Here is a 26,618-nt window from a genome sequence, read left to right as displayed (position 1 = left end):
GAGCGGGGGACACAGAGAGAGCGAGGGGCAGAGAGAGAGCGAGGGACACAGAGAGCGAGGGACACAGAGAGAGCGAGGGACACACAGAGAGCGAGGGTCACAGAGAGTGAGGGACACAGAAAGCGAGGGACACAGAGAGCGAGGGACACAGAGAGAGCGTGGGACACAGAGAGCGCGAGGGACACAGAGAGCGCGAGGGACACAGAGAGCGCGAGGGACACAGCGAGAATGAGGGACACATCGAGAGTGAGGGACACAGAGAGCGAGGGACACAGAGAGAGCGAGGGACACACAGAGTGCAAGGGACACAGAGAGAGCGAGGGGCAAACAGAGAGCGAGGGACACAGAGAGAGCGAGGGGCAGAGAGAGAGTGAGGTACTCAGAGAGCGAGGGACACAGAGATAGCGAGGGACACACAGAGAGCGAGGGACACAGAGAGCGAGGGACACAGGGAACGCGAGCGACACAGAGAGAGCGAGGGACACAGAGAGCGCGAGCGACACAGAGAGCGCGAGGGACACAGAGAGCGTGAGGGACAGAGAGAGAGTGGGGGACACAGAGAGAGCGAGGGACATAGAGAGCGAGGGACAGAGAGAGCGAGGGACACAGGGAGAGTGAGGGACACACAGAGAGCGAGGGACACAGAGAGCGAGGGACACAGAGAGCGAGGGACACAGAGAGCGAGGGACACAGAGAGAGCGAGGGACACAAAGAGAGCGAGGGACACAGAGAGAGCGAGGGACACAGAGAGCGAGGGACACAGTGAGCGAGGGACACAGAGAGAGCCAGGGACACAGAGTGCGCGAGGGACACAGTGAGCGCGAGGGACACAGAGAGCGAGGGACACAGAGAGCGTGAGGGACACAGTGAGCGCGAGGGACACAGAGAGCGAGGGACACAGAGAGTGTGGGACACAGAGAGCGAGGGACACAGAGTGAGAGAGGGACACAGAGATTGAGGGACACAGAGAGCGAGGGACACAGAGAACGAGGGACACAGAGAGCGCGAAGGACACAGAAAGCGCGAGGGACACAGAGAGCGCGAGGGACACAGAGAGCGCGAGGGACACAGAGAGCGAGGGTCACAGAGAGAGCGAGGGACACAGAGAGAGCAAGGGACAAACAGAGAGCGAGGGACACAGAGAGCGAGGGACACAGAGAGCACGAGCGACACAGAGAGCGCGAGGGACAAAGAGAGCGAGGGACACAGAAAGAGCGAGGGACACACAGAGAGCGAGGGACACACAGAGCGAGGGACACACAGAGAACGAGGGACACAGAGAGAGCGAGGGACACAGAGAGAGCGAGGGACACAGAGAGCGAGGGACACAGAGAGCGAGGGACACAGAGAGAGTGTGGGACACGGAGAGCGAGGGACACAGAGAGTGAGGGACACAGAGAGAGTGAGGGACGCAGAGCGCGAGGGACAATGCGAGCGCGAGGGACACACAGAAAGGGAGTGACATAGGCAGAGCGAGGGACACAAAACCAGGGACACAGGGAGAGCGAGGGACACAGAGTGAGCGAGGGACACAGAGAGAGCAAGGGACACAGAGAGAGCGAGGGACACAGAGAGAGCGAGGGACACAGAGAGAGCGAGGGACACACAGTGAGAGCGAGGGACACAGAGTGAGCGAGGGACACAGAGAGAGCGAGGGACACAGAGAGCGAGGGACACAGAGAGAGCGAGGGACACAGAGAGAGCAAGGGACACAGAGAGCGAGGGACACAGAGAGAGCGAGGGACACAGAGAGAGCGAGGGACACACAGAGAGCGAGGGACACAGAGAGCGAGGGACACAGAGAGCGAGGGACACAGAGAGAGTGAGGGATACAGAGAGTGAGGGACACAGAGAGAGTGAGGGACACAGAGCGCGAGGGACACAGAGAGAGCGAGGGACACAGAGAGCGAGGGACACAGAGAGAGCAAGGGACACAGAGAGCGAGGGACACAGAGAGCGAGGGACACAGAGAGAGCGAGGGACACAGAGAGAGCGAGGGACACACAGAGAGCGAGGGACACAGAGAGCGAGGGACACAGAGAGCGAGGGACACAGAGAGAGTGAGGGATACAGAGAGTGAGGGACACAGAGAGAGTGAGGGACACAGAGCGCGAGGGACACAGAGAGAGCGAGGGACACAGAGAGCGAGGGACACAGATAGAGTGAGGGACACAGAGCGCGAGGGACACAGAGAGAGTGAGGGACACAGAGCGCGAGGGACAATGCGAGCGCGAGGGACACTGCGAGCGCGAGGGACACACAGAAAGGGAGTGACATAGGCAGAGCGAGGGACACAAAACCAGGGACACAGGGAGAGCGAGGGACACAGAGAGAGCAAGGGACACAGAGAGAGTGAGGGACACAGAGAGAGCGAGGGACACAGAGAGAGCGAGGGACACAGGGAGAGCGAGGGACACAGAGAGCGAGGGACACAGAGAGAGCGAGGGACACACAGAGAGTGAGGGACACAGAGAGAGCGAGGGACACAGTGAGAGCGAGGGACACAGAGAGCGAGGGACACAGAGAGAGTGAGGGACACAGAGAGCGGGGGGCACAGAGAGCGAGGGACACAGAGAGAGCCAGGGACACAGAGAGCGCGAGGGACTCAGAGAGAGCGAGGGACACACAGAAATGGAGGGACACAGAGAGAGCGAGGGACACACAGAGAGTGAGGGACACAGAGAGAGCGAGGGACACAGAGAGAGCCAGGGACACAGAGAGAGTGAGGGACACAGAGAGCGCGAGGGACACAGAGAGCCAGGGACACAGAGAGAGCGAGGGACACACAGCGAGCGAGGGACACAGAGAGAGAGAGGGACACACAGCGAGCGAGGGACACAGAGAGAGCGAGGGGCAGAGAGGGAGCGAGGGACACAGAGAGCGAGAGACACGGAGAGAGCGAGGGACACAGAGTGCGAAGGACACAGAGAGCACGAGTGACACAGAGAGCGCGAGGGACACAGAGAGCGCGAGCGACACAGACACCGGGAGGGACACAGAGACCGCGAGGGACAGAGAGAGAGTGGGGGACACAGAGAGAGCGAGGGTCACAGAGAGCAAGGGACACAGAGAGCGAGGGACACTTAGAGAGTGAAGGATACAGAGAGTGAGGGACACACTGAGAGAGTGTGGGACACCGAGAGCGAGTGACACAGAGAGCGCGAGGGACACAGAGAGCGCGAGGGACACAGAGAGCGAGGGACACAGAGAGTGTGGGACACAGAGAGAGCGAGGGACACAGAGAGCGAGGGACACAGAGAGCGAGGGACACACAGAGAGAGCGAGGGACACAGACAGAGCCAGGGACACAGAGAGAGCGAGGGACATAGAGAGCGAGGGTCACACAGAGAGAGTGAGGGACACAGAGAGTGAGGAACACAGAGAGCGAGGGAAACAGAGAGAGCGAGGGACACAGAGAGCGAGGGACACACAGAGAGAGTGAGGGACACAGAGAGCGAGGGACACAGAGAGTGTGGGACACATAGATCGAGGGACACCGAGAGTGTGGGACACATAGATCGATGGACACAGAGAGTGAGGGGCACAGAGAGTGAGGGACACAGAGAGCGAGGGACACAGAGAGTGTGGGACACAGAGAGCGAGGGACACAGAGAGTGAGGGAAACAGAGAGTGTGGGACACAAAGAGCGAGGGACACAGAGCACGGGTACACAGAGAGCGAGGGACACAGAGAGTGTGGGACACAGAGAGCGAGGGACACAGAGAGTGAGGGACACAGAGAGAGAGAGGGACACAGAGAGTGTGGGACACAGAGAGCGCGAGGGACACAGAGAGCGAGGGACACAGAGAGCGAGGGTCACAGAGAGAGCGAGGGACACAGAGAGAGCGAGGGACAAACAGAGAGCGAGGGACACAGAGAGCAAGGGACACAGAGAGCACGAGCGACACAGAGAGCGCGAGGGACACAGAGAGCGGTGGACACAGAAAGAGCGAGGGACACACAGAGAGCGAGGGACACAGAGAGAGCGAGGGGCAGAGAGTGAGCAAGGGACACAGAGAGCGAGGGACACAGAGAGCGAGGGACACAGAGAGCGAGGGACACAGAGCGCGAGGGACAATGCGAGCGCGAGGGACACTGCGAGCGCGAGGGACACACAGAAAGGGAGTGACATAGGCAGAGCGAGGGACACAAAACCAGGGACACAGGGAGAGCGAGGGACACAGAGAGAGCGAGGGAGACAGAGAGAGCAAGGGACACAGAGAGAGTGAGGGACACAGAGAGCGAGGGACACAGAGAGAGCAAGGGACACAGAGAGCGAGGGACTCAGAGAGAGTGAGGGACACAGAGAGAGTGAGGGACACAGAGAGCGAGGGACACAGTGAGCGAGGGACACAGAGAGAGCAAGGGACACAGAGAGCTAGGGACTCAGAGAGAGTGAGGGGCAGAGACAGAGCGAGGGACACAGAGAGCGAGGGACACAGAGAGAGAGAGGGACACACAGCGAGCGAGGGACACAGAGAGAGCGAGGGGCAGAGAGGGAGCGAGGGACACAGAGAGCGAGAGACACAGAGAGAGCGAGGGACACAGAGTGCGAAGGACACAGAGAGCACGAGTGACACAGAGAGCGCGAGGGACACAGAGAGCGCGAGCGACACAGACACCGGGAGGGACACAGAGACCGCGAGGGACAGAGAAAGAGTGAGAGTCACAGAGAGCAAGGGACACAGAGAGCGAGGGACACTTAGAGAGTGAAGGATACAGAGAGTGAGGGACACACTGAGAGAGTGTGGGACACCGAGAGCGAGTGACACAGAGAGCGCGAGGGACACAGAGAGCGCGAGGGACACAGAGAGCGAGGGACACAGAGAGTGTGGGACACAGAGAGAGCGAGGGACACAGAGAGCGAGGGACACAGAGAGCGAGGGACACACAGAGCGAGCGAGGGACACAGACAGAGCCAGGGACACAGAGAGAGCGAGGGACATAGAGAGCGAGGGTCACACAGAGAGAGTGAGGGACACAGAGAGTGAGGAACACAGAGAGCGAGGGAAACAGAGAGAGCGAGGGACACAGAGAGCGAGGGACACACAGAGAGAGTGAGGGACACAGAGAGCGAGGGACACAGAGAGTGTGGGACACATAGATCGAGGGACACCGAGAGTGTGGGACACATAGATCGATGGACACTGAGAGTGAGGGACACAGAGAGTGAGGGACACAGAGAGTGAGGGACACAGAGTGCGAGGGACACAGAGAGTGTGGGACACAGAGAGCGAGGGACACAGAGAGCGAGTAGCACTGAGCATGAGGGACACAAAGAGTGAGGGACACAGAGAGCGAGGGACACAAAGGGCAAGGGACACAGAGAGCGAGGGACACACGGAGAGACCGAGGGACACTGAGAGTGTGGGACACGTTGAGAGTGAGGGACACAGCGAGCGAGGGACACAGAGAGCGAGGGACACAGAGAGAGTCACCGACACAGAGAGCGAGGGCCAGAGAGAGAGTGAGGGAAAGAGAGAGAGTGAGGGACACAGAGAGAGTGAGGGTCACAGAGAGTGAGGGGCACAGAGAGAGTGAGAGACACACAGAGTGAGGAACACAGAGAGGGAGGGACATAGAGAGAGCGAGGGACACAGAGAGAGTGAGCGACTCAGGGAGAGCGAGGGACACAGAGAGAGTGAGGGACACAGAGAGAGCGAGGGACACAGAGAGCGCGAGGGACACAGCGAGAGCGAGGGACACACAGAAAAGGAGGGACACAGACAGAGCGAGGGTCACAGACCGAGCTACAAAGATAGCGCGAGGGACACAGAGAGAGCGAGGGACACAAAGAGCGAGGGACACAGAGCACGAGGGACACAGAGAGAGCGAGGGACACAGAGGGCGAGGGAAACAGAGAGCGAGGGACACAGAGAGCGAGGGACACAGAGAGAGTGAGGGACACAGAGAGCGAGGGACACAGAGAGTGAGGGAAAGAGAGAGTGTGGGACACAAAGAGCGAGGGACACAGAGCACGAGGGACACAGAGAGCGAGGGACACAGAGAGTGTGGGACACAGAGAGCGAGGGACACAGAGTGAGGGACACAGAGAGAGAGAGGGACACAGAGAGTGTGGGACACAGAGAGTGAGGGACACAGAGAGAGCGAGGGACACAGAGAGCGTGAGGGACACAGTGAGCGCGAGGGACACAGAGATCGAGGGACACAGAGAGTGTGGGACACAGAGAGCGAGGGACACAGAGTGAGAGAGGGACACAGAGATTGAGGGACACAGAGCGCGAGGGACACAGAGAACGTGGGACACAGAGAGCGCGACGGACACAGAGAGCGCGTGGGACACAGAGAGCGCGAGGGACACAGAGAGCGAGGGACACAGAGAGCGAGGGTCACAGAGAGAGCGAGGGACACAGAGAGAGCGAGGGACAAACAGAGAGCGAGGGACACAGAGAGCAAGGGACACAGAGAGCACGAGCGACACAGAGAGCGCGAGGGACACAGAGAGCGGGGGACACAGAAAGAGCGAGGGACACACAGAGAGCGAGGGACACAGAGAGAGCGAGGGGCAGAGAGTGAGCAAGGGACACAGAGAGCGAGGGACACAGAGAGCGAGGGACACAGAGAGCGAGGGACACAGAGCGTGAGGGACATTGCGAGCGCGAGGGACACTGCGAGCGCGAGGGACACACAGAAAGGGAGTGACATAGGCAGAGCGAGGGACACAAAACCAGGGACACAGGGAGAGCGAGGGACACAGAGAGAGCGAGGGACACAGAGAGAGCAAGGGACACAGAGAGAGTGAGGGACACAGAGAGCGAGGGACACAGAGAGAGCAAGGGACACAGAGAGCGAGGGACTCAGAGAGAGTGAGGGACACAGAGAGAGTGAGGGACACAGAGAGCGAGGGACACAGTGAGCGAGGGACACAGAGAGAGCAAGGGACACAGAGAGCGAGGGACTCAGAGAGAGTGAGGGACACAGAGAGAGTGAGGGACACAGAGAGCGAGGGACACAGTGAGCGAGGGACACAGAGAGAGCAAGGGACACAGAAAGGGAGGGACACAGGGAGAGCGAGGGACACAGAGTGAGCGAGGGACACAGAGAGAGTGAGGGACACAGAGAGCGAGGGACACAGAGAGCGAGGGACACAGAGAGAGCCAGGGACACAGAGAGCGCGAGGGACTCAGAGAGAGCCAGGGACACAGAGAGCGCGAGGGACACAGAGAGCCAGGGACACAGAGAGAGCGAGGGACACACAGCGAGCGAGGGACACAGAGAGAGCGAGGGGCAGAGAGAGAGCGAGGGACACAGAGAGCGAGAGACACAGAGAGAGCGAGGGACACAGAAAGGGAGGGACACAGGGAGAGCGAAGGACACAGAGAGAGCGAGGGACACAGAGAGAGCGAGGGACACAGAGAGAGCGAGGGACACAGAGAGCGAGGGACACAGTGAGCGAGGGACACAGAGAGAGCCAGGGACACAGAGTGCGCGAGGGACACAGTGAGCGCGAGGGACACAGAGAGCGAGGGACACAGAGAGCGTGAGGGACACAGTGAGCGCGAGGGACACAGAGAGCGAGGGACACAGAGAGTGTGGGACACAGAGAGCGAGGGACACAGAGTGAGAGAGGGACACAGAGATTGAGGGACACAGAGAGCGAGGGACACAGAGAACGAGGGACACAGAGAGCGCGAAGGACACAGAAAGCGCGAGGGACACAGAGAGCGCGAGGGACACAGAGAGCGCGAGGGACACAGAGAGCGAGGGTCACAGAGAGAGCGAGGGACACAGAGAGAGCGAGGGACAAACAGAGAGCGAGGGACACAGAGAGCGAGGGACACAGAGAGCACGAGCGACACAGAGAGCGCGAGGGACAAAGAGAGCGAGGGACACAGAAAGAGCGAGGGACACACAGAGAGCGAGGGACACACAGAGCGAGGGACACACAGAGAACGAGGGACACAGAGAGAGCGAGGGACACAGAGAGAGCGAGGGACACAGAGAGCGAGGGACACAGAGAGCGAGGGACACAGAGAGAGTGTGGGACACGGAGAGCGAGGGACACAGAGAGTGAGGGACACAGAGAGAGTGAGGGACGCAGAGCGCGAGGGACAATGCGAGCGCGAGGGACACACAGAAAGGGAGTGACATAGGCAGAGCGAGGGACACAAAACCAGGGACACAGGGAGAGCGAGGGACACAGAGTGAGCGAGGGACACATAGAGAGCAAGGGACACAGAGAGAGTGAGGGACACAGAGAGAGCGAGGGACACAGAGAGAGCGAGGGACACAGAGAGAGCGAGGGACACACAGTGAGAGCGAGGGACACAGAGTGAGCGAGGGACACAGAGAGAGCGAGGGACACAGAGAGCGAGGGACACAGAGAGAGCGAGGGACACAGAGAGAGCAAGGGACACAGAGAGCGAGGGACACAGAGAGCGAGGGACACAGAGAGAGCGAGGGACACAGAGAGCGAGGGACACAGAGAGTGAGGGACACAGAGAGAGCGAGGGACACACAGAGAGCGAGGGACACAGAGAGCGAGGGACACAGAGAGCGAGGGACACAGAGAGAGTGAGGGATACAGAGAGTGAGGGACACAGAGAGAGTGAGGGACACAGAGCGCGAGGGACACAGAGAGAGCGAGGGACACAGAGAGCGAGGGACACAGAGAGAGCAAGGGACACAGAGAGCGAGGGACACAGAGAGCGAGGGACACAGAGAGAGCGAGGGACACAGAGAGAGCGAGGGACACACAGAGAGCGAGGGACACAGAGAGCGAGGGACACAGAGAGCGAGGGACACAGAGAGAGTGAGGGATACAGAGAGTGAGGGACACAGAGAGAGTGAGGGACACAGAGCGCGAGGGACACAGAGAGAGCGAGGGACACAGAGAGCGAGGGACACAGATAGAGTGAGGGACACAGAGCGCGAGGGACACAGAGAGAGTGAGGGACACAGAGCGCGAGGGACAATGCGAGCGCGAGGGACACTGCGAGCGCGAGGGACACACAGAAAGGGAGTGACATAGGCAGAGCGAGGGACACAAAACCAGGGACACAGGGAGAGCGAGGGACACAGAGAGAGCAAGGGACACAGAGAGAGTGAGGGACACAGAGAGAGCGAGGGACACAGAGAGAGCGAGGGACACAGGGAGAGCGAGGGACACAGAGAGCGAGGGACACAGAGAGAGCGAGGGACACACAGAGAGTGAGGGACACAGAGAGAGCGAGGGACACAGTGAGAGCGAGGGACACAGAGAGCGAGGGACACAGAGAGAGTGAGGGACACAGAGAGCGGGGGGCACAGAGAGCGAGGGACACAGAGAGAGCCAGGGACACAGAGAGCGCGAGGGACTCAGAGAGAGCGAGGGACACAGAGAGAGTGAGGGGCACAGAGAGTGAGGGACACAGAGAGCGAGGGACACACAGAGAGAGCGAGGGACACAGACAGAGCAAGGGACACAGAGAGAGTGAGGGACACAGAGAGTGAGGAACACAGAGAGCGAGGGAAACAGAGAGAGCGAGGGACACAGAGAGCGAGGGACACACAGAGAGAGTGAGGGACACAGAGAGTGTGGAACACAGAGAGCGAGGGACACAGAGAGATCGAGGGACACAGAGAGCGAGGGACACAGAAAGCGAGGGACACACAGAGAGAGCAAGGGACACAGACAGAGCCAGGGACACAGAGAGAGCAAGGGACATAGAGAGCGAGGGACACACAGAGAGCGCGAGGAACACAGAGAGTGAGGAACACAGAGAGCGAGGGAAACAGAGAGAGCGAGGGTCACAGAGAGAGCGAGGGACACAGAGAGTGAGGGACACAGAGAGAGTGAGGGACACAGACCGAGGGACACAGACAGAGCGAGGGGCACAGAGAGAGCGAGGGACGCAGAGAGAGCGAGGGACACAGAGAGTGAGGGACACAGAGAGCAAGGGACACAGCGAGAGAGAGAGAGGGACACAACGAGAGAGAGGGGGACAGGGAGAGAGCAAGGGACACAGAGAGCAAGGGACACAGAGAGCAAGGGACACAGCGAGAGAGAGAGGGACACAACGAGAGAGAGGGGGTCACAGCGAGAGGGACGGGTACACGGCGAGAGAGTGAGGGACACAGCGAGAGAGAGAGGGACACAGCGAGTGAGAGAGGACCGCAGCGAGAGAGAGAGGGGCACAGCGAGAGAGAGAGGAGCACACCGAGTGAGGGAGGGACACAGCGAGAGAGAGTGGGACAGCACGGTAGCCTTGTGGATAGCACAATTGTTTCACAGCTCCAGGGTCCCAGGTTCGATTCCGGCTTGGGTCACTCTCTGTGCGGAGTCTGCACATCCTCCCCGTGTCTGCGTGGGTTTCCTCCGGGTGCTCTGGTTTCCTCCCACAGTCCAAAGATGTGCAGGTTAGGTGGATTGGCCATGATAAATTGCCCTTAGTGTCCAGAATTGCCCTTAGCGTTGTGGGGTTACTGGGTTATGGGGATAGGGTGGCGGTGTTGACCTTGGGTGGCGTGCTCTTTCCAAGAGCTGGTGCAGACTCGATGGGCCGAATGGCCACCTTCTGCACTGTAAATTCTATGATAATCTATGACACAGCGAAAGAGAGAGAGGGACACAGCGAGAGAGCGGGGAACACAGCGAGAGAGAGAGGGACACAGCGAGTGAGCGAGGAACACAGCGAGAGAGAGAGAGGGGGACACAGTGAGAGGGACGGGTACACAGCGAGAGAGAGAGGGACACAGCGAGAGAGCGAGGAACACAGCGAGAGAGAGGGGGACACAGCGAGAGAGAGAGGGAAGCAGCGAGAGAGAGTGAGGGACGCAGCGAGAGAGAGAGGGGGACACATCGAGAGGGACGGGTACACAGCGAGAGAGAGAAGGACACAGCGAGAGAGCGAGGAACACAGCGAGAGAGACAGAGAGACGGGGACACATAGAGGGAGAGGGACACAGAGAGAGTGAGACAGATAGAAAGAGGTACGCAGTGAAAGAGAGGGATAGAGTGAGATAGAAGGACACAGACAGCGAGAGAGAGGGACACAGAGGGAGAGAGGGATACAGAGAGGGACAGTGAGAGGTGGGCACACAGACAGAGTAAGGGACACACACACAGAAAGAGGTACACAGCGGGTCAGGATCTGAAGTTTCGGAGGCGTGAGTGGGTCAGGGATTGAGAGTTAGGGGACATGAGGGTGTGAGGGTGTGAGGGTGCCAGGACGTGAGGCAGTCAGGACATTGGGGTTATTAAACTGACCGTTTTCATTGAATCCAAATTGTTTCATTATAAATTCTAATCTCAGGAATTGACATCAGAGGATTTCAGTGAAAAATCCCATTGATCCTCACTGTCTAATAAAATTATGTTGTTGCCGATGACCGTGTACTGATTCAGGAATAAACTTTTCATCTCTCAGTGAGAAAAAGTCAAATTGAATCCAGATTTATAGAGCAGCTCATTGAAGAAATCTGTCTGTGAACAACATGTAAAATATGAAGTGAAACTTTGCAATGAGCTTTGTTTTTGTGGCCAGGAATCTTCTCTCCAAATGGAGGCAGAAATGAAGTTGTGTTTAACTCACATTCTGTGATTTCTTGCTGCTTTTTACTCATTCTATGGAGAGCCTTCCTAAGGCGACAGACGAATAGTCATTCCAAACATGTCAGAAATTCAGAGGTAAACAAATGTTAAACCAAAGACAGAAATAATGACAGGACAGAATCTGTTGCTAACTGCTGAATTAACATAACCATAGACAGGACAAGTGTCTTCCTTAGCAGACACAGGAACCACACCGAGGGGGGCATTCCTCACAGAAAGTCGGGGGTGGGGTCTGCACACAGGTCACTGAGGAGATCTCAGTCCAAACTGTTTCTAATCATTTCCCAATACTATTTTAAATTACGATTCAATCCTATTGGAGGGGAGTGAGTGAGAGATATGGCAGATGCAGTACAACGTGGATAAATGTGAGGTTATCCACTTGGGTAGAGAAAATAAGAACGTCCCTGTCTAATAATTACATTTAATCCAATTTTTTCTGTCCTGCTCAGTGAACAACACTGGTGTGGGGAAGGCCAAGGGTTAGCTGAAGTCACATTCTGTGTGTGTGGGGCTGAGCAGCAAGGAGATCAGTATCTCTTGGCCTGCATTTACATGTCAATAGAGAGCTGTCCTCTGAGACAGACATTCCACACATGGCAGAGACTAGGGGTGGAGTCTGCTCACAGCTCACTGAGGATATATCTGTGTCTGAGGGACTTCAGTTCACAAACCAAAAACTCACTACACTCAAAACATTACCCCTCTGCTTCAGTGTGTGTGTGTGTGTGTGTGTCGCTGGGTGTGTCAATCTGCCTGTTTTGAGCTGTGCATTTTGGGTGTTGACATGTTACTGATTGACTCGAGATTGGAGATGTTGAACTCCTGTTGTGCTGTTTTGAATATTTTATTAAAATGTCCCTGTTATTGCCTTTATAATCAATGTTATCTCCTTTTTTTCTCCAGAGGCGTTTTTATTTGGAGAACTGGAAGGAAGTCGGGAATCCAGTGAGGAGGACGAGGGAGGGTGAATTCTTCCCGAGGGAGCGCTGGCTGAGGCCTGTTCTGCAGGCTTCACCCGGGTTATTACCCTGACTGAGGTTTAATTTTAATATTGGAGGGATCAAAAAGAGTGAGTGAGGGAGGGAGACAGAAATATGTATAAGAGGGATAGAGAGACAGCGAGAAACACAAGAGAAGGGGATTTTCACAGTAACTTCATTGCAGTATTAATGTCAGCCTAATTGTGACAATAAAAAGATTTTGAGTATTAATTGTCTCTCAATCTTTTTTAACCTCTGGTTGAAAGCTGTGACTTATTTGTATTTGGATGTTGCTGAGGGGTTGTAAAACTGAAAAGGGGACCCTGGGCTCTCGCTGTATTAAATAGTTTCAATCTTTTCCTGTGGTTTAGTTGATTTTCTCCCTCTTTTTCCCAGGAATTTGAATTTTGAAAGACTGCAATGTGAGCAGGAATCTTTGGGTAAGGGTATTTCTCCCGAGCATGGATGGATGGACTGAGGCCTACTCCACAGGCCGCACTCACGTGAGTTGTCTCTTTATTGCAGCCCCGGCCTTGCACTTAGACACAAACACATTAAACCTTAGGTGGGCGGCAAAGAGTAAAATACAAATCTGGAATATGAAGCTGTCTAATTTTGTTCCAAAATAACAGGGGTTATATTAATTCTGAGCGTCCCAGGGGTGGGGGTATGGGGTGCGGTGTGTGTGTGGGGAGGGGGGGGGGCATTTCACTGTTTCAGCCACTCTCTGTAATCTGGTAGAGAGAGAGAGAGAAATCTCAGATCAGAAACTCTGAACTCAATTTTGAAAGTGGTCATCATTTGTTGGGCTCTCCCTGTGCCCAGGTTGCCGGCATAATTCACAAAATTAACGATAGTGGGGGTCACTTTTAAATGAACCCATTGACTGTAAAGTAATCTCGATTGCCCGGAATTAAAGTCCCTTGACTTGAAGCGGGTCTAATTCTGGAATGAAGCCTGTATTTTAGGCCGAGGCACAAGTATGAGAGTGAAATTAAATTCGCAGGAGGTCATTTGAATTCAGTTTGCTGTGGTTGTGAATGTTGGATTCCTGTGTGTGACCCTGTCTCTCTCTCTCTTTCTCCTTCCCAACTATTAGGATGATAGAAAGAGAGAGAGAGAGAAGTACAGAAAAGAGTGTGGGGCTGGGGGGTAATAGAGATTAGAGAGAGGGAGAGGAGAAAGACAGATGGTGGAGGGAGAGGGAGGTCGTGAAAAAGAGAGGCTTTCTCTCCCTTTCTGTCTTTCTTCCATTCTTGCCCCTCTCTCTCTCTCTCTCTGTCTCCCCAGCTTTCTGCCACTATCTGTCCATTTCTCTCCAGCTTTTTAGTGTCTCTTTAAACCTTTAATCTAAGAAAACCACCCCACAAACTGCAATGGGGAGTCTCATCACATCTTTCTGGGGATACCCTGATTAGAGAAACAAATAGAACTAAATGCTGGGAGGCTGATGAGGGATAACGAGGGAGACAGAAATATGAATGAGAGGGATAGTGGGACCGAATGAGATAGCGAGAGAGAGAGAAAGAGAAAGACAAGGGAAGTGGGAACTGTCTCTCAATCTTTTTTATTCTGTGGTTTATAACTGAGATTAGTGTAGGTGGATGTTGCTGAGAGTTTGTGTGACTGAGAGGGGGAATCTTGGCCTCTTGCTGTGCTACAAGTGTAAACATTTTCCTGCGTTTTAGTTAATTTTCTCCCTCTTTTCCCCAGGAATTTGAACTTTGAAGACTGCAATGCGACCAGGAATCTTTGGACAAAGGCTATTCTCCAGAGGACAAGTGGATGGACTGAGGCCTACTCCACAGGCCGCACTCACGTGAGTTGTCTCTTTATTGCCGCCCTGGCCTTGCACTTCGACACAAACACATTAACCCTTTGGTGGGTGGCAAAGAGTAAAATACAAATCTGGAATATAAAGCTGTCTAATTTTGTTCCAAAATAACAGGGGTTATGTTAATTCTGAGCATCCCGGGTATGTGTGGTGGGGGGGGGGGGGGGGGGGGGGGGGGATTTCACTGTCTCAGCCACTCTCTGCAACCTGGTAGCAAATGTCAACGACACTCAACACTGCCGACTGCACCTTCTGGGATCTTTCTGTGTGCCAATGGATTTTGTTTTAAAAAGGTTTTTCTTCGTTTTAAGAGGCAGTTTAACTCTTTCAGAAACTGAAGGGACTTCTCCAGGGATGTTCCAATCCACACATGACACGGCGGGGGTGGGGTGGGGGGGTGGTGTTAGGTGCAGTGGGGAATGGGGCTCCCAGCAGGAGTGAGGAGGGGGGGGGGGGGGGGAGAAGGACAGTGTCCCATCTGGTTAGGTCCAGATTGCTGCTGCTGTGGGATCTTGCTGTTCACTCACAGGCCTGTGGCCTTTGCCCGCGCAGCAACAGTGACCACAACTCTGAAAATAAAATAGCTCTCTTCCTGTGTTTGAGTGGGTTTCGCCCCCACAACCCAAAGATTTGCAGGGTAGGTGGATTGGCCACGTGAAATTGTCCCTTAATTGGAAAAAATGAATTAGGTACTCTAAATTTATAAAAATAAATAAATAAATAAATATAGAGTACCTACTTTTTTTTTAATGAAATAGCTCACGGACTGCAAAGTGGGTTCGAAGGTCTCGAATTTTAAAGTCTTAAACTTGAGTGCTTGGGAACGAGAGAGTTAATGAACCCTTTCTGCGTGCACTGACGGGATATTCAGCCATGATCTCATCGCTGCTGAGAGAGAAATCCACCATCAGAAACTCGGAACTCAATTTGGAAAGTGTCACCATTTTTGGGATCTCCCCGTGCACAAGTTGCCTGCAGAATTCCTGAAATGAACCAACAGTGGGGTCACTTTAATACTGAATCCATCGACTGTAAAGTAATCTGGAATTATAGTCCCTTAAACTTGAAGGGGGTGTAATTCTAGAATAAAGCCTGTGTTTTAGGCCGAGACTTAAATGTGAGGGTGAAATGAAATTGGCAGGGGGCCATTTGAATTCTGTTTGCTGTGGTAGTGATTGTTGGATTCCTGTGTGTGATCCTCTCTCTCTCTCTCCTTCCCAACTACTGGGATGAGAGAGAGAGAGAGAGAGGTGGGGTCGTGGGAGGGGGGGGGGGGGGGGGGGGGTAGGAGGGAGATGTGAGAGAGAGAGGTTGGAGGGAGAGGGAGGTAGTGAAAAAGAGAGGCTTTCTCTCCCTTTCTGCCTTCTTTCCATTCTTGCCTCTCTCTCTGTCTCTCCAGCATTCTGCCGCTATCTGTCCATCTCTCTCCAGCTTTTTAGTGTCTCTTTAAACCTTCAATCAATGAAACCTTCCCACAAACTGCAATGGGGAGCCTCATCACATCTTTCTGGGGATACCCTGATTTGGGAAATAAATGGAAATAAATGCTGGGAGGGTGATTGTAAAAAGTCTCCGGACGGACCAGGCAGCTGGTTTCCCAGTTTAAAGAGGGAAGTGTAACTTTCTGGGGACAGTGGATGTGGCTCCAGACTCCCAATACCCGTGGTATTCAGGGGTGGGGGTATTTTGGGGGCGGGGGGGGGGAAGAGATGGAGGAAAGAATATAGCAGGCAAGGGAAGGAATATGTCTCTCCCCCATCCCCCCGCTCACCTGCCTGTCCCACCCTGTCAGGATCACATTGCTGGTTGTGGGATCCTGCTGTGCATCAGTGGCCTGCAGCCTTTCCTGAAATGTCAACTTAGTGACCACGCACAATTTAATATTAAACTGGCTCACTGAGTGTGCAGCAGTCGGGAATGGGTCTGAAATGAATAGGCCGCAGCCTGGGTACAGGTTTGTCCTCAATGGTGGTGTTTGTGTTTTAGACAGGGCGGTGGGATAGGAAGGATTTCTGAGGGGGGTTTGGGGATAAATGTCCCTGCCTCAGTCACCCCAGCTTTCTATCTCTCTCTCTCCTACTTTCCAGCCATTTCTTTCTACATTTCATCTTGGACTAAATGTTACAGAGAACCCCAATGTGATTTGTCGAGAGAGTGGAGGGAGAAAGAGAGTGAAAAAGAGAGGGCAGGGAGAGAAAGAGAGAGAGAGTGGAGGTAAAGAGATATAGTGAAAAGGGGAGGGGGACAGAGAAAGACAGAGGGTGGAGGGAGAGAGAGTGAAAAAGAGGGGGAGGGAGAAAGACAGAGAGAGGGCGGTGGGAGAGAGGGAGTGAAAAAGAGGAGGAGAGAGAAAGAGAGAGAGAGTGGAGGGAGAAAGATATAGTGACAAGGGGAGGGGGACAGAGAAAGACAGGGTTGAGGGAGAGAGAATAAAAAAGAGAGGGGAGGACAGAGAAAGACAGGGTGGAGGGAGAGGGAGTGAAAAAGAGGGAGAGAGAATGACAAGAGGGTGGAAGGAGATAAAGTGAAAAGGGGAGGGGGACAGAGAAAGTTAGAGGGTGGAGGGAGAGAGTGAAAAAGAGGGAGAGAGAAAGAGAGAGAGGGCGGTGGGAGCGAGGAGTGAAAAAGAGAGGGGGTGAGAGAAAAGGGAGGGCCAGGGGAAACGGGGGGAGAGATGTGGGGTGGGGTGAGGGGGTGATCAGGCACAGGGTCTGGGGGTGGGGGTTCTGCTGTGCACAGTCACGGCCCAGTCACATTATCTTTTAGAAAGTGCGATTTTACACAATCCTGAGACAGTCGATTTGAAAATGTCCTGAGACAGCCCTGTCCTGTCCTGAGGCAGTCGATTTGAAAATGTCCTGAGACAGCCCTGTCCTGTCCTGAGACAGTCGATTTGAAAATGTCCTGAGACAGCCCTGTCCTGTCCTGAGACAGTCGATTTGAAAATGTCCTGAGACAGCCCTGTCCTGTCCTGAGACAGTCGATTTGAAAATGTCCTGAGACAGCCCTGTCCTGTCCTGAGACAGTCGATTTGAAAATGTCCTGAGACAGCCCTGTCCTGTCCTGAGGCAGTCGATTTGAAAATGTCCTGAGACAGCCCTGTCCTGTCCTGAGACAGTCGATTTGAAAATGTCCTGAGACAGCCCTGTCCTGTCCTGAGACAGTCGATTTGAAAATGTCCTGAGACAGCCCTGTCCTGTCCTGAGACAGTCGATTTGAAAATGTCCTGAGACAGCCCTGTCCTGTCCTGAGACAGTCGATTTGAAAATGTCCTGAGACAGCCCTGTCCTGTCCTGAGACAGTCGATTTGAAAATGTCCTGAGACAGCCCTGTCCTGTCCTGAGGCCAGTCGATTTGAAAATGCCTCCAGAGGGAAAGAAGACCTGAGAGAGAAAGAGAGGGAGCGTGGGAGAAATTGCCTGTCTCACTCTTCCCCACCACATCCCCCTCCCCTCACCGAGCCTCTCTCTCCAGCTATTTCCCTCTATACTTCCTCTTCCAATAAAATGATAAAAACACCAACGTGATTTGTCGTTATTTGAATGGGGAGGCTAGTGGGGGTGGCGAATGTGTGTGGGGGTGTGGGGTGTGTGCGGAGGGGGGCGGTTGAGTGGGAGGTTAAGAGAGACGCAGGATACGGACTGGGCTCCTGTCTCCATCATGTTTATTATTTATGGGATCCTGCTGTGCACACTGCAACATGTAAACATGAACGTATCGACTTTCATAATGTTGCCGAGGTGCTGGGATTGAATTTATAAATGTGAGGCTGTGTAAGGGATATCTCCTGTGCTGAAGACGGACTGATTAGTGAAGTGTTGGTGATGGGGGGAGGGGGGGTTGTGTGGGTGTGGGAGGGGGTTAATTCAGCTCACCGAGTTCTCCAATGTCTCCAGGCTCCCCCCCATCTGCCCCACTGTCAGTTTTAAAGAGGGGCTTCCATTTAATCAGACAATTTCCCAATCGCGCAGTGCCCGTGTTGTACTGTGATTAATGTCACGGTTCCTTGTGAAAGCCCAGGGGACCGTTTGAATCGACTTTTACTGACTTTCTGCTTGTCACATTCTCAGTCTCTCTCTCAGTCAGTCTCTCTGTCTCTCTCTCTCCCTCTCAGTCTCTCTCCCTCTCAGCCTCTCTCCCTCTCAGCCCCTCTCCCTCTCAGTCTCTCTCCCTCTCAGCCCCTCTCCCTCTCAGCCTCTCTCCCTCTCAGCCTCTCTCTCTCTCAGCCCCTCTCTCTCTCTCAGCCCCTCTTCCTCTCAGCCTCTCTCCCTCTCAGTCCCTCTCCCTCTCAGCCCCTCTCCCTCTCAGCCCCTCTCCCTCTCAGCCTCTCTCCCTCTCAGTCTCTCTCCCACTCAGCCCATCTCCCTCTCAGCCTCTCTCCCTCTCAGTCTCTCTCCCTCTCAGCCCCTCTCCCTCTCAGTCCCTCCCTCTCAGCCCCTCTCCCTCTCAGTCTCTCTCCCACTCAGCCCATCTCCCTCTCAGCCTCTCTCCCTCTCAGTCTCTCTCCCTCTCAGCCCCTCTCCCTCTCAGCCCCTCTCCCTCTCAGCCCCTCTCCCTCTCAGCCTCTCTCCCTCTCAGCCCCTCTCCCTCTCAGCCCCTCTCCCTCTCAGCCCCTCTCCCTCTCAGCCCCTCTCCCTCTCAGCCCCTCTCCCTCTCAGCCTCTCTCCCTCTCAGCCCCTCTTCCTCTCAGCCTCTCTCCCTCTCAGTCCCTCTCCCTCTCAGCCTCTCTCCCTCTCAGCCTCTCTCCCTCTCAGCCCCTCTCCCTCTCAGCCCCTCTCCCTCTCCCTCTCAGCCCCTCTCCCTCTCAGCCTCTCTCCCTCTCAGCCCCTCTCCCTCTCAGCCCCTCTCCCTCTCAGCCCCTCTCCCTCTCAGTCTCTCTCCCTCTCAGCCCCTCTCCCTCTCAGTCCCTCTCCCTCTCAGCCCCTCTCCCTCTCAGCCTCTCTCCCTCTCAGCCCCTCTCCCTCTCAGCCCCTCTCCCTCTCAGCCCCTCTCCCTCTCAGCCTCTCAGCCCCTCTCCCTCTCAGCCTCTCTCTCTCTCAGCCTCTCTCCCTCTCAGCCCCTCTCCCTCTCAGCCCCTCTCCCTCTCAGCCCCTCTCCCTCTCATTCTCTCTCCCTCTCAGTCTCTCTCCCTCTCAATCTCTCTCCCTCTCAGTCCCTCTCCCTCTCAGCCCCTCTCCCTCTCAGTCCCTCTCCCTCTCAGTCCCTCTCCCTCTCAGCCCCTCTCCCTCTCAGCCCCTCTCCCTCTCAGCCTCTCTCCCTCTCAGCCCCTCTCCTTCTCAGCCTCTCTCCCTCTCAGCCCCTCTCCCTCTCAGCCTCTCTCCCTCTCAGCCCCTCTCCCTCTCAGCCCCTCTCCCTCTCAGTCTCTCTCCCTCTCAGCCCCTCTCCCTCTCAGTCTCTCTCCCTCTCAGCCCCTCTCCCTCTCAGTCTCTCTCCCTCTCAGCCCCTCTCCCTCTCAGTCTCTCTCCCTCTCAGGCCCTCTCCCTCTCAGTCTCTCTCCCTCTCAGTCCCTCTCCCTCTCAGCCCCTCTCCCTCTCAGTCTCTCTCCCTCTCAGCCCCTCTTCCTCTCAGCCCCTCTCCCTCTCAGCCTCTCCCTCTCAGCCCCTCTCTCTCTCAGCCCCTCTCCCTCTCAGCCCCTCTCCCTCTCAGCCTCTCACCCTCTCCCTCTCCCTCCCAGTCTCTCTCCCTCTCAGCCCCTCTCCCTCTCAGTCTCTCTCCCTCTCAGTCCCTCTCCCTCTCAGCCCCTCTCCCTCTCAGCCTCCCTCTCAGCCCCTCTTCCTCTCAGCCCCTCTCCCTCTCAGCCTCTCCCTCTCAGCCCCTCTCTCTCTCAGCCCCTCTCCCTCTCAGCCCCTCTCCCTCTCAGCCTCTCACCCTCTCAGCCCCTCTCCCTCTCAGCCTCCCTCTCAGCCCCTCTTCCTCTCAGCCCCTCTCCCTCTCAGCCTCTCCTCTCAGTCCCTCTCCCTCTCAGCCCCTCTCCCTCTCAGCCCCTCTCCCTCTCAGCCCCACTCCCTCTCAGCCCCTCTCCCTCTCAGCCCCTCTCCCTCTCAGCCTCTCACCCTCTCCCTCTCAGCCTCTCTCCCTCTCAGCCCCTCTCCCTCTCAGTCTCTCTCCCTCTCAGTCCCTCTCCCTCTCAGTCTCTCTCCCTCTCAGCCCCTCTCCCTCTCAGTCTCTCTCCCTCTCAGTCTCTCTCCCTCTCAGCCCCTCTTCCTCTCAGCCTCTCTCCCTCTCAGCCCATCTCCCTCTCAGCCTCTCCCTCTCAGCCCCTCTTCCTCTCAGCCCCTCTCCCTCTCAGCCCCTCCCTCTCAGCCCCTCTCTCTCTCAGCCCCTCTCCCTCTCAGCCCTCTCCCTCTCAGCCTCTCACCCTCTCCCTCTCCCTCTCAGCCCCTCTCCCTCTCAGCCCCTCTCCCTCTCAGCCCCTCTCCCTCTCAGTCTCTCTACTCTCAGTCCTCTCTCCCTCTCAGCCTCTCTCCCTCTCAGCCCCTCTCCCTCTCAGCCCCTCTCCCTCTCAGCCTCTCACCCTCTCCCTCTCCCTCTCAGCCCCTCTCCCTCTCAGCCCCTCTCCCTCTCAGCCCCTCTCCCTCTCAGTCTCTCTCCCTCTCAGTCTCTCTCCCTCTCAGCCTCTCTCCCTCTCAGCCCCTCTCCCTCTCAGCCCCTCTCCCTCTCAGCCCCTTTCCCTCTCAGCCTCTCACCCTCTCCCTCTCCCCTCTCAGCTCTCTCTCCCTCTCAGTCTCTCTCCCTCTCAGTCCCTCTCCCTCTCAGTCTCTCTCCCTCTCAGCCCCTCTCCCTCTCAGCCCCTCTCCCTCTCAGCCCCTCTCCCTCTCAGTCTCTCTCCCTCTCAGCCCCTCTTCCTCTCAGCCCCTCTCCCTCTCAGCCTCTCCCTCTCAGCCCTCTCTCTCTCAGCCCCTCTCCCTCTCAGCCTCTCTCCCTCTCAGCCCCTCTCCCTCTCAGCCTCTCACCCTCTCCCTCTCCCTCTCAGCCCCTCTCCCTCTCAGTCCCTCTCCCTCTCAGCCCCTCTCCCTCTCAGTCTCTCTCCCTCTCAGCCTCTCTCCCTCTCAGTCTCTCTCCTCTCAGCCCCTCTCCCTCAGCCCCTCTCCCTCTCAGCCCCTCTCCTCTCAGCCCCTCTCCCTCTCAGTCTCTCTCCCTCTCAGCCTCTCTCCCTCTCAGCCTCTCTCCCTCTCAGCCCCTCTCCCTCTCAGCCCTCTCCCTCAGCCCTCTCCCTCTCAGCCCCTCTCCCTCTCAGCCCCTCTCCCTCTCAGCCCCTCTCACTCTCAGCCCTCTCCCTCAGTCTCTCTCCGTCTCAGCCCCTCTCCCTCTCAGCCTCTCTCCCTCTCAGCCCCTCTCCCTCTCAGCCCCTCTCTCTCTCAGCCCCTCTCCCTCTCAGCCCCTCTCCCTCTCAGCCCTCTCCCTCTCAGCCCCTCTCCCTCTCAGCCCCTCTCCCTCTCAGCCCTCTCCCCTCTCCCTCTCAGTCTCTCTCCCTCTCAGTCCTCTCTCCCTCTCAGCCCCTCTCCCTCTCAGCCCCTCTCCCTCTCAGCCCCTCTCTCTCTCAGCCCCTCTCCCTCTCAGCCCCTCTCCCTCTCAGCCCCTCTCCCTCTCAGCCCCTCTCCCTCTCAGCCCTCTCCCTCTCAGCCCCTCTCTCTCTCAGCCCCTCTCCCTCTCAGCCCCTCTCCTCTCAGCCCCTCTCCCTCTCAGCCTCTCTCTCTCTCAGCTCTCTCCTCTCAGCCCCTCTCCCTCTCAGCCTCTCTCTCTCTCAGCCTCTCTCTCTCTCAGTCTCTCTCCTCTCAGCCCCCTCTTCCCCTCTCACCTCTCTCCCTCTCAGCCCCTCTCCCTCTCAGCCTCTCTCCCTCTCAGCCCCTCTCCCTCTCAGCTCTCCCTCTCAGTCTCTCTCCCTCTCAGCCCCTCTCCTCTCAGCCCCTCTCCCTCTCAGCCCCTCTCCCTCTCAGCCCTCTCTCCCTCTCAGCCCTCTCTCCCTCTCAGCCTCTCTCCTCTCAGTCCTCTCTCCCTCTCAGCCCCTCTCCCTCTCAGCCTCTCTCCCTCTCAGCCCCTCTCCCTCTCAGCCCCTCTCCTCTCAGCCCCTCTCCCTCTCAGCCTCTCTCCCTCTCAGCCCTCTCTCCCTCTCAGCCCTCTCTCCCTCTCAGCCTCTCTCTCCTCTCAGCCTCTCTCCCTCTCAGCCCCTCTCCCTCTCAGCCCCTCTCCCTCTCAGCCCCTCTCCCTCTCAGCCCCTCTCCCTCTCAGCCTCCTCTCCCTCTCAGCCCCTCTCCCTCTCAGCCCTCTCCCTCTCAGCCCCTCTCCCTCTCAGCCCCTCTCCCTCTCAGCCCCTCTCCCTCTCAGCCCCTCTCCCTCTCAGCCCCTCTCCCTCTCAGCCTCTCTCCCTCTCAGCCCTCTCCCTCTCAGCCCCTCTCCCTCTCAGCCCCTCTCCCTCTCAGCCCTCTCTCCCTCTCAGCCCCTCTCCCTCTCAGCCCCTCTCCCTCTCAGCCCCTCTCCCTCTCAGTCCTCTCTCCCTCTCAGCCCCTCTCCCTCTCAGCCCTCTCTCCCTCTCAGCCCTCTCCCTCTCAGCCCCTCTCCCTCTCAGCCCCTCTCCCTCTCAGCCTCTCTCTCCTCTCAGTCTCTCTCCCTCTCAGCCCCTCTCCCTCTCAGCCTCTCTCCCTCTCAGCCCTCTCCCTCTCAGCCTCTCTCCCTCTCAGCCCTCTCTCCCTCTCAGCCCTCTCTCCCTCTCAGCTCCTCTCTCCCCTCTCAGCCCCCTCTCCCTCTCAGCCCCTCTCCCTCTCAGCCCCTCTCTCCCTCTCAGCCCCTCTCCCTCTCAGCCTCTCTCCCTCTCAGCCTCTCTCCCTCTCAGCCTCTCTCTCCCTCTCAGCCTCTCTCCCTCTCAGCCTCTCTCCCTCTCAGCCTCTCTCCCTCTCAGCCCCTCTCCCTCTCAGCCCCTCTCCCTCTCAGTCTCCCTCTCCCTCTCAGCCCCCTCTCCCTCTCAGCCTCCTCTCCCTCTCAGCCCTCTCCCTCTCAGCCCTCTCTCCCTCTCAGTCTCTCTCCCTCTCAGCCCCTCTCCCTCTCAGCCCTCTCCCTCTCAGCCTCTCTCCCTCTCAGCCCTCTCCCTCTCAGCCCCTCTCAGCCCTCCCTCTCCCTCTCCTCTCAGCCCCTCTCCCTCTCAGCCTCTCTCCCTCTCAGCTCTCTCTCTCCCTCTCAGCCCCTCTCCCTCTCAGCCCTCTCCCTCTCAGTCTCTCTCCCTCTCAGCCCCTCTCCTCTCAGCCTCTCTCCCTCTCAGCCTCTCTCCCTCTCAGTCTCTCTCCCTCTCAGCCCCTCTCCCTCTCAGCCCCTCTCCCTCTCAGCCCTCTCTCCCTCTCAGCCTCTCTCCCTCTCAGCCTCTCTCCCTCTCAGTCTCTCTCCCTCTCAGTCTCTCTCCCTCTCAGCCCCTCTCCCTCTCAGCCCCTCTCCCTCTCAGCCTCTCTCCCTCTCAGCCTCTCTCCCTCTCAGCCTCTCTCCCTCTCAGCCTCTCAGCCCCTCTCCCTATCAACCCCTCTCAGCCCCTCTCCCTCTCAGCCTCTCTCCCTCTCAGCCTCCTCTCCCTCTCAGCCCCTCTCCCTCTCAGCCCCTCTCCCTCTCAGTCTCTCTCCCTCTCAGCCCCTCTCCCTCTCAGCCTCTCTCCCTCTCCCTCTCAGCCCCTCTCCCTCTCAGCCTCTCTCCCTCTCAGCCTCTCTCCCTCTCAGCCCCTCTCCCTCTCAGCCCCTCTCCCTCTCAGTCTCTCTCCCTCTCAGCCCCTCTCTCCCTCTCACTCTCCTCTCCCTCTCAGTCTCTCTCCCTCTCAGCCCCTCTCCCTCTCAGCCTCTCTCCCTCTCAGCCTCAGCCCTCTCCTCTCAGTCTCCTCTCCCTCTCAGCCTCTCCTCTCAGTCTCTCTCCCTCTCAGCCCCCTCTCCCTCTCAGCCTCTCTCCCTCTCAGCCCCTCTCCCTCTCAGTCTCTCTCCCTCTCAGCCTCTCTCCCTCTCAGCCCCTCTCCCTCTCAGCCCTCTCCCTCTCAGCCCCTCTCCCTCTCAGCCTCTCTCCCTCTCAGCCTCTCTCCCTCTCAGCCTCTCTCCCTCTCAGCCTCTCACCCCCTCTCCCTCTCAGCCTCTCTCCCTCTCAGCCTCTCTCCCTCTCAGCCTCTCTCCCTCTCAGCCTCTCTCCCTCTCAGCCTCTCTCCCTCTCAGTCTCTCTCCCTCTCAGCCCCTCTCCCTCTCAGCCTCTCTCCCTCTCAGCCCCTCTCCCTCTCAGCCCCTCTCCCTCTCAGCCTCTCTCCCTCTCGGTCCCTCTCCCTCTCAGCCCCTCTCCCTCTCAGCCTCTCTCCCTCTCAGCCCCTCTCCCCTCTCAGCCCTTCTCCCTCTCAGCCTCTCAGCCCCTCTCCCTCTCAGCCTCTCTCCCTCTCAGCCCCTCTCCCTCTCAGTCTCTCTCCCTCTCAGCCCCTCTCCCTCTCAGTCTCTCTCCCTCTCAGTCTCTCTCCCTCTCAGTCCCTCTCCCTCTCAGCCCCTCTCCCTCTCAGCCTCTCTCCCTCTCAGCCCCTCTCCCTCTCAGTCTCTCTCCCTCTCAGTCTCTCTCCCTCTCAGTCCCTCTCCCTCTCAGCTCTCTCCCTCTCAGCCCCTCTCCCTCAGCCCCTCTCCCTCTCAGCCCTCTCCCTCTCAGCCCCTCTCCCTCTCAGCCCCTCTCCCTCTCAGTCCCTCTCCCTCTCAGCCTCTCTCCCTCTCAGCCCCTCTCCCTCTCAGCCTCTCTCCTCTCAGCCCCTCTCCCTCTCCCTCTCAGCCCCTCTCCCTCTCCCTCTCAGCCTCTCTCCCTCTCAGTCTCTCTCTCTCAGCCCCTCTCCCTCTCAGCCCCTCTCCCTCTCAGCCCCTCTCCCTCTCAGTCTCTCTCCCTCTCAGCCTCTCTCTATCTCAGCCCCTCTCCCTCTCAGCTCTCTCCCTCTCAGCCCCTCTCCCTCTCAGCCCCTCTCCCTCTCAGCCTCTCTCCCTCTCAGCCCCTCTCCCTCTCAGCCCCTCTCCCTCTCAGCCCCTCTCCCTCTCAGCCCCTCTCCCTCTCAGTCTCTCTCCCTCTCCCTCTCAGCCTCTCTCCCTCTCAGCCCCTCTCTCTCAGCCCCTCTCCCTCTCAACCCTCTCCCTCTCAGCCCCTCTCCCTCTCAGCCCCTCTCCCTCTCAGCCTCTCTCCCTCTCAGCCCCTCTCCCTCTACGCCCCTCTCCCTCTCAGCCCCTCTCCCTCTCAGCCCCTCTCCCTCTCAGCCCCTCTCCCTCTCAGCCCCTCTCCCTCTCAGCCCTCTCCCTCTCATTCTCTCTCCCTCTCTCCCTCTGCCTCTATCTTCTGTGCCCCTCTCCTCTACGCCTCTCCCTCTCAGCCCCTCTCCCTCTCAGCCCCTCTCCCTCTCAGCCCCTCTCCCTCTCAGCCCCTCTCCCTCTCAGCCCCTCTCCCTCTCATTTCTCTCTCCCTCTCTCCCTCTGCCTCTATCTTCTGTCTCTGTCTCCCTCTCTCTGACTGCCTGATTCTGTTAGTCTCTGTTTCCTCCTCTCCCTGCCTCTATCTTCTGTCTCTGTCTGTGTCTCTCCCCCTGTCGGTCTGTCTCTCCCTCTCTCTGACTGCCTGGTTCTGTTAGTCTCTGTTTTCCTCTCTCCCTCTGCCTCTATCTTCTGTCTCTGTCTGTCTCTCTCCCCCTGTCGGTCTTCTCTCCGGCTCTCTGACTGCCTGGTTCTGTAGTCTCTGTTTTCCTCTCTCCCTCTGCCTCTATCTTCTGTCTCTGTCTGTCTCTCTCCCCTGTCGGTCTGTCTCTCTCTCTCTCTGACTGCCTGGTCTGTTAGTCTCTGTTTTCCTCTCTCCCTCTGCCTCTATCTTCTGTCTCTGTCTGTCTCTCACCCCCTGTCGGTCTGTCTCTCTCTCTCTCTGACTGCCTGGTTCTGTTAGTCTCTGTTTTCCTCTCTCCCTCTGCCTCTATCTTCTGTCTCTGTCTGTGTCTCTCCCCTGTCGGTCTGTCTCTCCCTCTCTCTGACTGCCTGGTTCTGTTAGTCTCTGTTTTCCTCTCTCCCTCTGCCTCTATCTTCTGTCCTCTGTCTCTCTCTCCCCCCTGTCGTCTGTCTCTCCCTCTCTCGGACTGCCTGGTTCTGTTAGTCACTGTTTTCCTCTCTCCCTCTGCCTCTATCTTCTGTCTCTGTCTGTGTCTCTCCCCCTGGTCGGTCTGTCTCTCCCTCTCTCTGACTGCCTGGTTCTGTTAGTCACTGTTTTCCTCGCTCCCTCTGCCTCTATCTTCTGT

The 26,618-nt window shown here is 57.4% G+C and overlaps 1 long non-coding RNA gene across 5 annotated transcripts in view; it reads left to right on the top strand.

Annotated features, from left to right (window-relative positions):
* Positions 1-11,798: 11,798 nt before the first annotated feature.
* The window catches only part of LOC140406823 (uncharacterized), a 33,654-nt gene continuing 18,834 nt past the window's right edge, over positions 11,799-26,618 (top strand). The window contains exons 1-4 of one of the 5 annotated variants that reach the window (XR_011939324.1): positions 11,799-11,922; positions 12,461-12,594; positions 12,934-13,040; positions 14,251-14,356. This is a non-coding gene — a long non-coding RNA (uncharacterized lncRNA). The other 4 variants (XR_011939326.1, XR_011939325.1, XR_011939322.1 and 1 more) reach the window with 4 other exon arrangements.

This window comes from Scyliorhinus torazame, unplaced genomic scaffold, assembly GCF_047496885.1.
Source record: "Scyliorhinus torazame isolate Kashiwa2021f unplaced genomic scaffold, sScyTor2.1 scaffold_899, whole genome shotgun sequence".
NCBI lineage: Eukaryota > Metazoa > Chordata > Chondrichthyes > Carcharhiniformes > Scyliorhinidae > Scyliorhinus > Scyliorhinus torazame.
Note: the sequence above shows the minus strand (reverse complement) of the source record. Positions and strands in the feature narration are given on the sequence as shown.